The 13,960-nt window shown below is 44.7% G+C and overlaps 1 protein-coding gene across 1 annotated transcript in view; it reads right to left on the bottom strand.

The window, feature by feature from the left end:
- The window catches only part of LOC125887332 (protein inscuteable homolog), a 70,022-nt gene extending 58,702 nt beyond the window's left edge, over positions 1 to 11,320 (bottom strand). The window contains exon 1 of the mRNA XM_049574046.1: positions 11,121 to 11,320. The gene's annotated coding sequence lies outside the window, so the exon portion shown is untranslated. The remainder of the gene's footprint in view (positions 1 to 11,120) is intronic.
- Between the last annotated feature and the right edge of the window lie 2,640 nt (positions 11,321 to 13,960).

Raw genomic sequence — 13,960 nt, 5'->3', positions numbered from 1 at the left:
ACCACGGCAGTGTCTCAGACCAGCCTGGATGGCGTCAGCAAACAGATTCAGATCATGCAGAACAAACTGAAATCAGACCTGAGATTCGTCAAAGATAAAATTACAACCAGAATGAGAAATGAACTTAAAGATGACATCGACCACAAATTCACCAAAATAACTACTGAGATAAAAACCAAGAGCATCTTTCCACTAATTCTTCTTTTTCACTGTATCAAAAACAAACTGTGACTCCGCTGTGTCGTATCAAACTGAACCATGAATACTGTGAACTGTTCCTGCCCTGCTGCAGGTGTATTTAAGGGACAAAGTGTTGGTACTGGAAACACCCGGGTTTCTTTCTTATAGTCATAACAACAAACCATGCGTGGCAGCAAGTAAACAGTCCGTGTGAAGAAACAGAACACAGCAGCCGAAATGCAGTCTCAGAACCCATCGGATATCATCTGCCAATATCTTCATTTTAGCCGAAATGACTTGCACATGGAACAGGAAGTCTCAGCCCAGAGGCTCATCATCATCATCATCATCATCATCATCATCATCATCATCAGACCAGTCGAAGGGTCCCAAGATGGTTTCAAGACACCTGGACGTACAGGCTGGACAACTCCAACAGAACTCATGATGTTTCTCTGATGATGCAGAGATGAGTGTCTGACATGTCGCTGAATCAAGACACACAACTGTAACACACGTGTGTAGACCCATGGCAGCATGACGGGGCACTGGGTCTCAGTGCTGGTCCATGTGACATCATGTGACCTGTGCAGAGAGGATATAAACCTGACACTGGCATGCAGCCCAGCGTCCTGAGGAATTATGTCCACACTGGAAAATTCTGCACCTCATAATTTACATCCAGTGCCAACACAGGAAGTGGCGTGCCCTACACGTAGCGAGGTGGAAGGTAAAGGGGACAGTCATGTGTGGAATAAATGTAGGAGTCTGGAGTTTGCTTCCTGTCACAGACCTGCAGTTAATGGGTGGATTTTTATTAACCATCTTTCCCAAAGCAGAGCCAAGGTTTTTATCTGCCGAGTCCCAGACCACCCTGAGCTGTAAATTATCTCCTATAACTACAACCTGCCCCTGACCTGAGAGGAATACCCCCCCCCCCCCCCCACGACCGTCTGAGTATCAGTTACCCACCCTGTGTTAGTGAAGGAAACTTTATTCCTCCCACACAGCAAGTCTTGATGAATTGAAGTAAACGGGGGCCTCGTACCACAACCCAAGTCTCATTGTCAGATGCTCAGTTCTTCACAAACAGACCTTTCCAACTGACAGTAGACTCATCTGTCATCTCTTCAAGACTCCACTGACAAAAACAGTAATTGTACCTCACTGAACACAGGAGCTGCCTCCATCGATCAGGCTTGTATGATATCCTACAGATTAGCTCCCATGAATGACAGTGCATCCTGAACATGAAGTTACAGAGGTTAGGTTTAGGAAAAGAAACATGGTGACGATGAACCTTAAAATGACTCAAAGTTCACACTGATCTGAAAACACTGGTCCTCTGGGAAAAGTGTTCTGTGACCCATCCACCACTTTAACCTCCAAACTTCCTTCTTTAGTCTGTACTCTCGTCAGTGCATCGGTAACGTGAACGCAACTTTCCCAAATGTGTGGATTATACATTCATTAGTGTTTTCTAGAAAATGACTTTTTGTAGAAAACCTTAAAAGCAGAGCAGACAGCCTGATCACTTGGTTTGTTTTTTTGTTTGTGTAACTGTGCGATTCTGGTGAGTCCAAACTAATCTTTAAAAAATCAAGGTAGAATAGTGAAACGCCGCCTCATGTGACTCCATGTTTGTAATCTTTGTTTATCGGAGGCGTGCGAGAAAATGTTTTTTTTTTCAAGGATTCGATGTAACACGAGATAACTGATTTACACGTGGTCGTTGGGGGGTGAAGTATTCCTTTAACCTAACTGTAGTTGCCATTCCATAAAGCATGAATTTAAAGCCAGTAGCAGTGACGACGCCCCCTAGAGGATGAGTGTAAAATCATCTTTAACTCCACAGTACATTTCTTCCAGGCACCAACAACAACTCCCAGAGACTCTGGAGGAAGACTCAGTATGAGCTCTCTATAAAACAGCAAGACCTCTCAGCTTCCCTCAATGAGAACGCTCCATAAAAACAACTCAGCAGGTTTATTTTACAACAGAAAGTCTGTGAGGAATCTGCCTGACTGTCAGGTGGAACATCAGGGAGGGGGTTTTGACACCAGCTGGTGATTTTGATGAAGCTGTTTTTATTAAAGTTTCTGTTTTGCCTGTTTTCTCTTATTCTTTTTAATTTTAGCTGAACTAAACACTCTTGTTAATGTTCTGTATCTCCAGTGATCTCAGCACAGAGCAGGTCTGCTGCTTTTCTGTCCTGAACATTGTGTCCCAAGCTTCAGGGTTAACTTCCTGAGAAACCAGCCTCCAGGTTGGACGTCAGGCACGACGCCAAAGCAATCCTTTGAAGCGGATTCCCGTCAGCAGCTGCTGCTCCGAAGCCTCGCAATCGCTGCCTGATTTTCTTTCTGTCAGTCACAGGGAAACTGACGTCAGTGGCATTTATGTCGTGCAGCTCCTTCAGTTAGATGAAGTGCCTTGGAAATGGCATCGGCCCAGTTACGGCCCACCTTAACATGTCAGAGAGCGCAGGCCGCTGAAAACACCGCCGTCTACCACGATCCATACGCACGATTTATAGCCGGCTGTCTGTCTATCCATCTCCACCCACACGCACCTTCAATGTAAATCCATGACCTCAGATCCAACAGGCGGATCATAAATAAACCTGGACAGATACTGGGTTCTGATTTGGGCTCCTGAGTGACCTGATATTTGGGGCCACACAGAAAAAGAGAGCAGAGCGGGAAGAAGACGTAACAGCAGCAAGTCGACTCTACAGCTGTTTGACATTAGGAGGTGGGAGTAAATTAGGTGGGCTGGGTCCGTGTGTGTGTGTGTGTGTGTGTGTGTGTGTGTTGAGAGGAGAAGAATCAGGGGTGGAGGATTCGTCCAGCACTCACATCTGAACGGAGTAATGCCGGCACCAGCTCAGGGCAGGGTGGAGTTATTTAAGGCGTTTCCCTGCGCCTGTTGTTGAGTGCTGAGCTGACGGCTCATGCAGGGTAAATGGGACACACATGGTCAGAGTGATAAGTAAATATCTGCTGCAGAAATCACAAGGTATGCAGGAAAAGCTGCAGCGAGAACACACGTGGCACTTCAAAAAAACAAATGCTATTTTCTGCACCTCAGGCACGAAAAGTAAACACAGAGAGATTTCTGGGTAATTAGGTCTGAAAACAGTCGGCCATGTCTCATTTCAGACACACACAATATCCTCAGAAATAAACACTGAACGAAGCTGATTTCAACGTCAGATATCAGAGAGGTGACAGAGGTAACTCCTGACAGTTATTCCCTCTCTTTAAACCATGGTTTAGTTTTTTCCCCATTAAAGGGTTTTTTGGGGAGTTTTTCCTGATCAGCTGTGAGGGTCATAAGGACAGAGGGATGTCGTATGCTGTAAAGCCCTGTGAGGCAAATTGTGATTTGTGATATTGGGCTTTATAAATAAAATTGATTGAATTTATTTTCATAAGTTCAGTCAACCAAATGACAATAAATAAATAAAGTCGTGTGCAGTGAGGAAAAATCCAAAAAGGGTCAATTTACAGTGTCTAAAGTATAAAGTAACTCATCAAGAGAAAATTCATCAAGTATTTTAATTGTTTTAGTATTTTTTCATGCAAAAATAAATATTCTCATGTTAAATGTGAGGATTTGTTCTTTTTTCCATTAATATCATTGTAACTTAAATATATTTTGGTTTTTGGTTGTTGGTCAGACAAAACTGGGACTTTGAACACTTCCCCTCGACCTGTTAGACTGCTGTCAGTCCTAGAGTGGTCTCCTCTGGTCTGAATCAGGGACTCAGGTTGTTCCAAAGTTGTATAATTGCCTAGAGTTGGTTGGTGTTGCAGCATTTACAAGAGGACCAGATCAAATGCCTTGTGTGAGAAAGCTGCTCTTGATTGGTCAGAATTTCCATGTGGGAAAAATCCAGGAAGTAAAGCAAACGTTGAAGAAGAGTACACTTGCAAGATAAATGTGACACTTTCTAATGTCACAATGGAGGGACAACTACGCAGGTTGATTTTAGCGCTGCTCATCGTGGACTATATTGCTGTCATTGTTCATTTTAGTCAAAGCATACAGTTTGAAAACGAGGCAAACGCGGCTCCAACTAGGAGGAGGAGGAGGAGGAGGAGGAGGAGGAAGGAGCAATGAGCTTGTGAATCACAGAGCAAACTGAAGCCTCCATTTCCTCTCATGATCTCCCCAATGAACCGTAACGAGAGCCACAGAGCAAACATGGCAGTGACAGATAAACAGACTGAAGCCCACAGAGCCGTGACCTCCCTCCAATTAGCAGATGAAGATGGAAGGAGAAGGAAAGGAGGTCAGCGCAGGAGGAGCTCTGAGCTGACGCTCTAATTCAACCGGTCTCGTATTGATTTATTTCCCAGCCTTGGGCCCCTCGGTGGCTGCCATATTCGGCCCACCTACGCAAAAATTTATACCTGCACTCTCCTAATTGAGTCCCCACTTTGAAGAAGGAGCCTCCACTGAGTCATGAACGCCATCACACTCAAATGTCCACACTCACAGTTACCCACGATGCAGCGGCGTCAAAGATGAACACGTGACACGTGCAGCGGCCATAATCTGACACATTAACATGGGATGTTCTCATCCAGGCATCACGCTGCAGTCCAGCTTTATTCAAACTGTGTCAGCAGAGAAGGTTTGAGTCCTAAATCTCCAACAGTTTAATTTTAATGTTTATTGTGAAACATTTGATTCTTTGGATGAACGAATGTTTGAATCAGCTTCTGATTTTAACTTTCACTGAACTGTCTTTGATCACAGAGGCTGTAAAAAGTGATGAATGTCAGAGACGAGCAGCTGGCTCCATGTGGAGGAAGATGTTGTCTGGACTCCACCGAGGTCAAAGGTCAGCACCTCAAAGGCAGCAGCCCGAGCCACTGATGTTGTTGTTGTCGCCATGTGTGTGTAGGAATGTACCACATCTGTCACGGGACTCAGCTTCATCACTGAGTCAGTCAGTCAGAGGCTAAACACTGTGTTCTTCATTCATTCATTCATTCATTCATTCATTCATGTTGAGTGGTTGAAAGAGAATAAATGTGACACAGTTGTTTCCCTGAGGTAAACACAGTTCGTGGGCATCTGGATCGAACCCGTCGCTGTGTGAGAAATGGCTTGTGGGGAGCAGCAGAGTCGTGGGAGGAGAACCAAGATGAGCCGGCCCTGACTCAAAGACACAAAGAAACGACCTCAGCCAGGAGAGAGACGCTGCTGACAGCGAGGGACGGAGGCCTGCAGGGTCCAGCTCACACTGTGGGACCTTATCAAAGAAGCAGCTATAGAGGACGGACTGACCTCTGTCTCTGACGACTGAACCAAGTCTTCATGTTAAACCAGTTCTGTGTGAACACTGGTCTGACTTCACAATGCTTCGACTCAACTCCTGAAAACCAGACGTGTGTGGAGCCAAGTTCAGCTTCGTGTTTCCAACTTTAGCTGCGGTGTCACGGTTCAGTCACACCCTCAGTGATAGTCTGTAAACTCTGAATGTCTCAGACAATGACTGTGTGGGTGAGACACAGCAGAGATGGAAACCTTGACAGTCTCCACCCCTCCGCCCGCCAAGGAGGAGAAACCTAATTAAACAGTGTGACAGCACAGTGACGGCCACACCTGCACCCGTGGTTCATGTTCACCACGCTAGCTACGCCCTCCTCAGCTGTTCACCAGGCAGGATGCTGCTGGATTTATCCCCAACCGGTCCATATTATTAGACAGAGGAGCTCAGCAGATGTTTACAGGAAGTGGTCGTCGTAGCTAAATGAACCGCTCAGTTTGAAGCTCTTTCTCTTTACAACTGATGCTAAGCTATCATTTACTGTGAGAGTGATGAACGCAACAATCACATTCTCACAAAGGTTATTTTTGGACCCAAACAGTCGGGGTCAAAACAGGCCGACCAGAGCGAAACACTGACGATGTTTCAGCTCATTCTTATTGTGTTTGTGTGTCTTTAACGTCACAGAGGTCCTCCTTTTGCTTTTCAGAGACAACCAGACAACACTCCATAATCTAAAGAGGCGTGACATGTAACACAACAGCGTCGGCCTCTAGTGTGACATATAACATATGTGACAGCAGCTCTTTATAAACAACAGCAATGACATCACATGTCAATAACAATCATTTAGCGTCCCTGTTATATGGCGGCTGATCTCGTCCTCTGCCCGGAGGGTAAGGAGCTCCTGGACCTCATTGTTTGTTAGCTGCTAACCGCTAACAGCTGCTGCTGTTCTTCTTCTTTGAGTTAGCTGCTAACTGCTAGCAGCTACTGTTCTTCTTTGAGTTAGCTTCTAAGTGCTAACAGCTGCTGTTCTTCTTCTTTGAGTTAGCCTCTAACCGCTAACAGCTGCTGCTGTTCTTCTTCTTTGAGTTAGCTGCTAACTGCTAGCAGCTACTGTTCTTCTTTGAGTTAGCTTCTAAGTGCTAACAGCTGCTGTTCTTCTTCTTTGCGTTAGCTGCTAACTGCTAACAGCTGCTTTTTACATCTCCTGTGGTGGGTCACACACACAGAGAGTCGTCAAAGTGTCAGACCCATCCTGCCAGCTAACCTGTTTATACAGACGTCGTCTCGTTGCTGCTGCTACCACCACTGCCGACTTAAAGGTGACACGACCCATTCTGTGATTGTACCTTTTTCACAGAGCATAATGGTGTGAGAGTCCCACCTTGAACAGACAGTGTGAAAGGGTCTACAGACAATGCAAACATGCCACTGCCAGGTGTAATGGTGACCATGTTCACCATCTTATTTAAGCATGCTAACATTAGCTAAACAGCAGTAAACACAAAGTACAGCTGTGATAAGAATGTCGTAAGTTTCACAGGTCGTAAATCAAAGTATTGGACAAGTTAAATTTTGATGTGATTATGGCTCCAGATGGAAAGTCGGAGAATCATCAAAGTTATTAAGGTAATTCATCACCATGTTTCTTTTACTAACCCTAATCTATGAATCTCTTCTAAAACAAATCTACTGTAATTACTAACCCTAACCCTGCATAACTTCCCTTTCCTAACACTAATCTACATAAATTTAATTTCCAAAATGAATCAATGGAAGCTTACTTACCTGTTTCACTTGATGTATAGTGTGTGCCATCAATCGTGGGGAGCTGATTCTTAGGATATTATATAAAGTGTTGCATGAGGATACATTGTACGGCTTGTACGGCTCATCGTCCCGTTGCTGTTTAATATAGCAGTATTATCTGTTCTGTTTTGTGTCTGATAATAATCACCTGTTTTCATCTTGAGCTGCTGTCTGTCTGTTTCGACCAGGACAACCTTTGAAAAGAGATTTTTAATCTTAGTGGGACCTGTTCTGGTTAAATAAAGTTTGTATTTATCCTCTGGGGAACATGAATGTCTGAGCAGAATTTTATGACAGTAACTGCTGAGACACTAAAATGTTCACATGTTGCTCTAAAAACATCGAACACAAAACAGGAACCGGAACAAGTTAAATTATATATCTGAGTACTCGGCTCTATGTTGTTGTTTGTCACATAATTATATAGTGACAACATGACAACATGGCTGCAGATTTACTTCTGGTCTTTGCAACATATTTACTGTTCAGTTCAGTTCATATCAGTGTTCAGAGTCTCTGCACCTTTTTCCACTCAGGCGTTAACACTGAGCACACAGGTGATGTCAATCAGAGCCCATCAGTGAGGGTTCACTGCCTCAAGAGAAGCTGACGGACACTGAGACTGTGACTGAGACTGAGGAGCAAAAAGAGAAGAAGGAAAATACAGAGAAAGATAATGACACACCTCTGCTGTAATCTCTAATTGTCTCTGTCTCAAACACACTCATTTCTCCTCCACCACATCACACACACAGAAGCCTGGAGTAAAGACATGTGGTCGCCGTGTCCTCGTCATCACTGTAATCTTTGTTGTTTTCCAATGTCTCCCACACAAACCAGACCAGCCCACTCTAAACAGACACCATGCCGCTCAGCTCCAGCACGCCGCTCCAGCGTGACTCAGAACAAAAACAGAAAATATTTTCCGATTGAGAGCAATGAGCAGTTTCCCCAAAGGACCCTTCACATTTATCTTGATAGCATCGATTGGCAAGTGCAGGTTCCCACAGACGGGACGCTGATGGATAGTGTGTTGGATTTAAAATGAAAATGTGTGGCTGTATTAGCATCAGACAGACCTGTGTACAGAAACATGACTGTCTGTCACCCTGCTGTCAGTTGGTACAGTCCTTTAACTGTAAAGGCTTTAAAGCTGCACCTCTCAGTATCTTTATGTGAACACCAGACAGAATCAGTGTGTGAGATGTAAAATGATCTTATCACCTGACTCAGTTCAGAGCAGCTCTCCTGACTGTTTTAGCATCTTTCAGCTCAGACTTTTGGTTTTAAAGTCGACAACTTCTTCTGTTCGGCTTCACTCTCAGCGCTCTCATCATTTCCAACAGCAGCTGCTTTTAAAACAAAAGCTTCAGTAAAGCAGCTGTGCGTTATCTGCACTGCACCCATCAGCAGATACAATCTTCACATTCAGCTGCTAAAGACACAGATATATCTGTCAGGAGTCGGTGGAGACCAAACACAGAGCTAACAGAGGGTGAATATTAGACTTACATTCATCAGGTGGACACAAACACAAAGACTCGTAGTGAAAGCTAATGTTACTGTGTCTCCACAGGATGTGTACAGCCATATTTAAAAGGTGATGTCATGGTGTGTTTACAGCTTGTTCAGCTGCTCCCGACCTGCTCGGTGTTCTCCGTACAGACGTCAGAGCAGATGTGAAGATCTGTTGTATAAATCCAAACCTTGCAACACATGAATTTTACTGAACTAATGCAAAGTGTGTCTACAGTCCTGATGTCAGCTGCACTGATCTGTCTCATAGCTAACAGCTAACAGTGACATTCTGACAGCTGATTGGACCTTCCTGCCCGTGTCAGGTGTTTCCTGTACACTGACTGTGGCGTCCTGTTACAGTATCAGGACTGAATCTGTCATATTGGTCTTAACTCTACAGTTCATTCATTTCAGATCTGCACTCAGCCCCTCCTTACCGTCCACTCTCTGTTTATCAGACCACAACAGTTAGCTGCTAGCAAACTCTGCAGTCGCAGTTGCAGATGTATAAAAGGACCTGGATACAGTGTTGGAGGCGGAGCCCCGTTCATTTCTATTAAAATTACTCAGTGGCACGTGAAGCCAAGAAAGATGTATTTGAGTGGTATGAAATTACTCAGATCCTCCACATCCTGGGGTCCACAGAGCCGGCACACATACGATGGCTGAGCAGCCGAGCGGCACATGGAAGATGTTTTCCTTGAAGGCTTTCTCCCAGAATGACCTTTCTGACAGAAATCTATTCATTTTAACCCAAACCAGGACTTTTTTCCAAACCTTAACGAAGAGATCCCTTTCTGGTAGAAAGCCCTCAAGGAAGATTTCTCCCAGCTGCAGCCAAGCACAGCAGAGAGGCTAACTTCCTGTTTGCGCTCCGCTAACGTGAATGTGGATAAAATTATTTAAATGTTTGTCTCTTATAGACTTTCCAAATGTTAGCACATTCATTACATTCAATTCTGATAGTGAAACGAGTCGTCTCCACTGATTCACTGACGTCTCTTTCACCACGTGAGTCTATGGATAAAGTCAATTTGGGGCCCCATGACATCATGTGATGGACCAGGAAGATGTAATTCAACTTCTGGCCACAGCGACAAATTGGCTTCACACTGTTCATGTGGGCTTGTAGAGGATGACTTCACCAGGGCCTTCATTTTGCAACTGTCACAACTTGAATGTAGCTGACGCAAACCCCAGCACCAGGGCCACAGGCCAAAGCTGTGTATATGCAGCAACAGAAAGTTTACTGATCCTGTGGGAGCAGAGAGACTCCTGGGCTGGCATTTGTTGTATGGTATATATGTGGATTACATCCCTTTGACATCTGAGACAAAATGATTTAATACTAGCTGAAACTCTGAAGCCCCAAAGTAGCTACCTCTGCTGTACCCTGCTTAGAAGGAACACAAGGTCAGGCACTGGGCGCTACTCTTGTAGCTTTTCTGTGCCAGTTTTCGAGAGCACGACAGTCGGTTACATCTAAGGTTACTAAGCAACCACAACAAGCACAGTATCTCAGCCTATTGACCTAGCCTATTGGCTGGTCCTCGTCATATGACTGCGTTCCAAAAGCTAAACTGTTGCGCCGTGTGAAATAGGTGCTCAGGAACGCATGTGGGGTACGACGGCATTGCTCTGGTGTTTGAGCACCTGCAACGTGTTTACACTGAAAACAATGAATTTGAGGCCGCAAAAAACGAGGCATGTGTACAGTCTCTAATCTGATCATTTTGTGTCAGTAATTTTAATGTATTTTTACTTTCATTACTGCAACACACTGGTTTTAGATTTTGGTTCAAGGTTTAGTTGAATTCTGAGTGACTTTGCAGTGACACAGTGTTTTTTTGTGCTTCATCTAATTTTTTAGGGGCGACAGTGGTATACTGTAATAGAAAACCCCAGAGCATCTTAAATGTAACAGTGTAAAAAGAGTTTTGTGTGAATCTGAGAGTCCAGATGATCAGTATTGTTACTTTTATCCTTTTTAAATCAGAAGCTCTGAAGTAAGAATACTGCCGACATCTTTAGAAACCTTCAAGGTTTCTGTGATTAAAAAAGCAAACCTGGATGTTGCTCAAGAAGCCTTTAACATCCATGAAGTTTCCCGTTTAAATGCAGGAGTTTGAAAGCAGTGGGAACACCTTGCACAACATCTGCATCACCAATTAGAAAATACTCAGCCCAGTGGACAACTGTGTTACTGCATGTAACTCAGGTACTACACACTGCTCAAGTCACACTTAACTGAAAGACTCTGAACGTTCCTCCCAGCATCAATTCAGCGTTCCCACAGATCAGACCGAAGTGTTTCCAAACTTACCCCGTCAGCAACTGAAAGGTTAACTGTTCCCACGAGGGTTCATGGTCTCAGCTTCAAGGTTCTCGTCTTCTTCACTCTGTGTCTGTGTCTGTCTCTGTCCTCTCTTTCACTCTGTCTCTGTGTCTGTCCTCTCTGTCAGTGACTCCGTCTCTGTGTCTCACTGTCGTCCTGGAGCCCAGCTGGTCCAACCTCCACCACAGGCTGCTGGAGTGGGACTGCTCTCAGTCTAAACGTGACTGGCCTTAAAGGGTTTTCATGGGGAGAAAAAAGCCCACATCCCACTGTCAGTCAAGCAGCGGAGCATAGTTTCAGCTGGGCCGCCGTCCAAACAGACATGAAACTATTCTATTTCGGTCTGCCGTATGAGCGCTGGTGCTGCTCGGAGGAGGGGGAGAAGGATTCTGTGGTGGGCCGTGTAATTGCAGAGTGACCAGTTATGGCCAGATGTAATTGCAGACCTCATCAGATGGAGAGAAACTGCCAACAAGACAAGGTAAAGGACTTTTAAATAAGACTCTGAAAAAAGAGAAACAACACAGACCACATAAATAAATGAGGAGCTGGGTTCCAGATGTGGCAGCAGAGGGAGGAGGAGGAGGAGGAGGAGGAGGAGGAGGAGGAGGAGGAGGGACAGAGGAGGGGGAGATGAAGGAACTGCCATGGCAGCAGAATGAAATCCACCCTAAGACACGGTGAAAAGGTGTTTACCTTCCCAGAAACAGTCGCACAAAGACGGAGAGGGGGACTGGGGAAGGTGAGAGGATGTCAGGCCGGCCTGGTGTTGTTTCTGGACCTTCACCACGAGCGCTCCCGGGTGTCTGGTTTCACCTCGGCCTTGGAAATGACTACCTTATGGAAAAATTGGGAGCTTTAAAAATGGGGAAGGAAAATGAAAATATAAACGGCAGTGGGCTGGTTCCCATTACGGGCAGGACTCAGCTGCTCCGAGTTACTGCAGTTAATATCACGGTGTATTCTTTAGTGAATAATTATCATGTGATTATGTGAAGGAGGCGGTGCCACGCTCTCTCCCATGAGCACATAAGGGCCTGTCACACTATATAGAGTCAATAAATATTAGCTTTAGCTTCAATCTGAATGTAAACAGATAATTTCCTCCAAATTTTTACCTCATTTCCTGGCAAATACGACAGCTGAGAGCGCTCTGAAACACATTTAGAGACGCATTGCAATGTGTGAAGGTCATTCTCAGGCAGCCCTCATCCTTTAAAGGACTAGTTCTACATTTCGGCAAAGACATTTCCACACCAAGAGTACCCCAATCAGAAGATGGTTAGCTTAGCTTAGCATGAAGACTGGACACAGGAGGAAACCATGGATGTGTGAAGAGACCTGGATACAGCGCTGAAGGCAAGACATTCCTGTGAAAGTGGCTCAGTCGTGCATGAAGTGAAAAAAGCTCAGTTTCCACGGTATGAAATTACCCAGATGATCAGCGCTGCCTCTGTATCATCAGGCCCAGAGAACAGGCGCACTACAGACTTGTTCAGCACTCCGCTAACTTGAAGGGGGATAAAATGATTTACTCTTGCAGCTCTTCTAGACTTTCCAAATGTTACTGGATCAAATCCTGACAGTGGAAGGAATCATTTTGCGGGTTTGTGACACTCAAAAAAATCATACACTGATTTACAGATGTCTCTTTCACAATGTGAGTCAATGGGCAAAGTTTGTTTTTTTTTTTGCCCAATGGCATCACGTGACAGACCCTGGAAACTGCAGTACCACTGTTTGGCCTCTATGAAAATTGGCTTCCTGGAGACAAAGGGAACAGCTGGTCCAGCTTGGTGAAAGGTGAACACAACTGGCAACCTGCACCTCTAAAGCTCACTGATTACTACGGTGTCTTTTCTTTAGGCCAAAGGGTCAGGCTAGCTTTGCCCCCTGCTTCCAGTCTTTATGCTAAGCTAAGCTAAGCTAAACTAAGCTATGACATTTTTTTGTTGGCTCTATCAAGAAAGTGAATAAACCAAACCAGATCATGCAGGTTATCTTCAATGAGTAAAAATAAAATAAAAATATATCAGCAAGCGGCAGTTTAACGGACCTTTAAGACTTAAAGCTGAGTGAGATCAGGACCTTTGATGGTTCATGACGTCTGCATTAAAAATCACCAACAGGTTTTATGACGATCAGACGGATGCTCGTTTGTTTACGTCTAAACCTCTCCTGGGCCACGCTCATCTTGGAAACTGTGTCACTTCCTGTTGGTCAACTGCAGAGACATTTTGGTGACATGCTTTAATGGCTTAAAGAGGCAACAGACAGCATCTTTTCCTAAATATATCATGATGAAAATAATGTGGGTTGCACAGGGTAGTGTCCACAGTAAAATCAGACTATCAGCGTTTACATAGGTTACTTAGTGGCTGTGCAATCTTTGCAATAAGCTTCTGCCACCGGGGGCGAAATTTCGTGGAAAAAATCTGCTTTACGGCAGGAAACGCGTCATGTATTGTGAAACTGGTCGGTCAGCCAATCAGGGACTGGAGCTGGTCCTTATGAGGAGTTGGGCATGAGATAGTTGAGTCACGAGCACAATGGCAGACGGACAAAGTTTGGAGACAAGTGAAAAACGGCCTAGCAAAAGAAAAGGAGCTCCTCTGTGTGAGGAGGCAAAGAAGAGCAAAAAGGAGAGTGATAAAAGAAGAGGAAAAACAAGAGTAAACCTCAGTCAGGCGTTCAAGAGATGGAGGGAGCTCCGTGACCAAAGAGGCTTCAAAACCCATGTCCAGCTAGCTTTCTTTCTAATGGATCAGTAAGTAACACGGCTAAATGTTAGCTAGACCACAGAGGACTGACTGTACTGGCTGCTAGTT

Source organism: Epinephelus fuscoguttatus, linkage group LG4 (assembly GCF_011397635.1).
Source record: "Epinephelus fuscoguttatus linkage group LG4, E.fuscoguttatus.final_Chr_v1".
In the NCBI taxonomy this organism is placed as follows: Eukaryota; Metazoa; Chordata; class Actinopteri; order Perciformes; family Serranidae; genus Epinephelus; species Epinephelus fuscoguttatus.
This window is presented reverse-complemented; position numbering and strand designations above follow the sequence as displayed.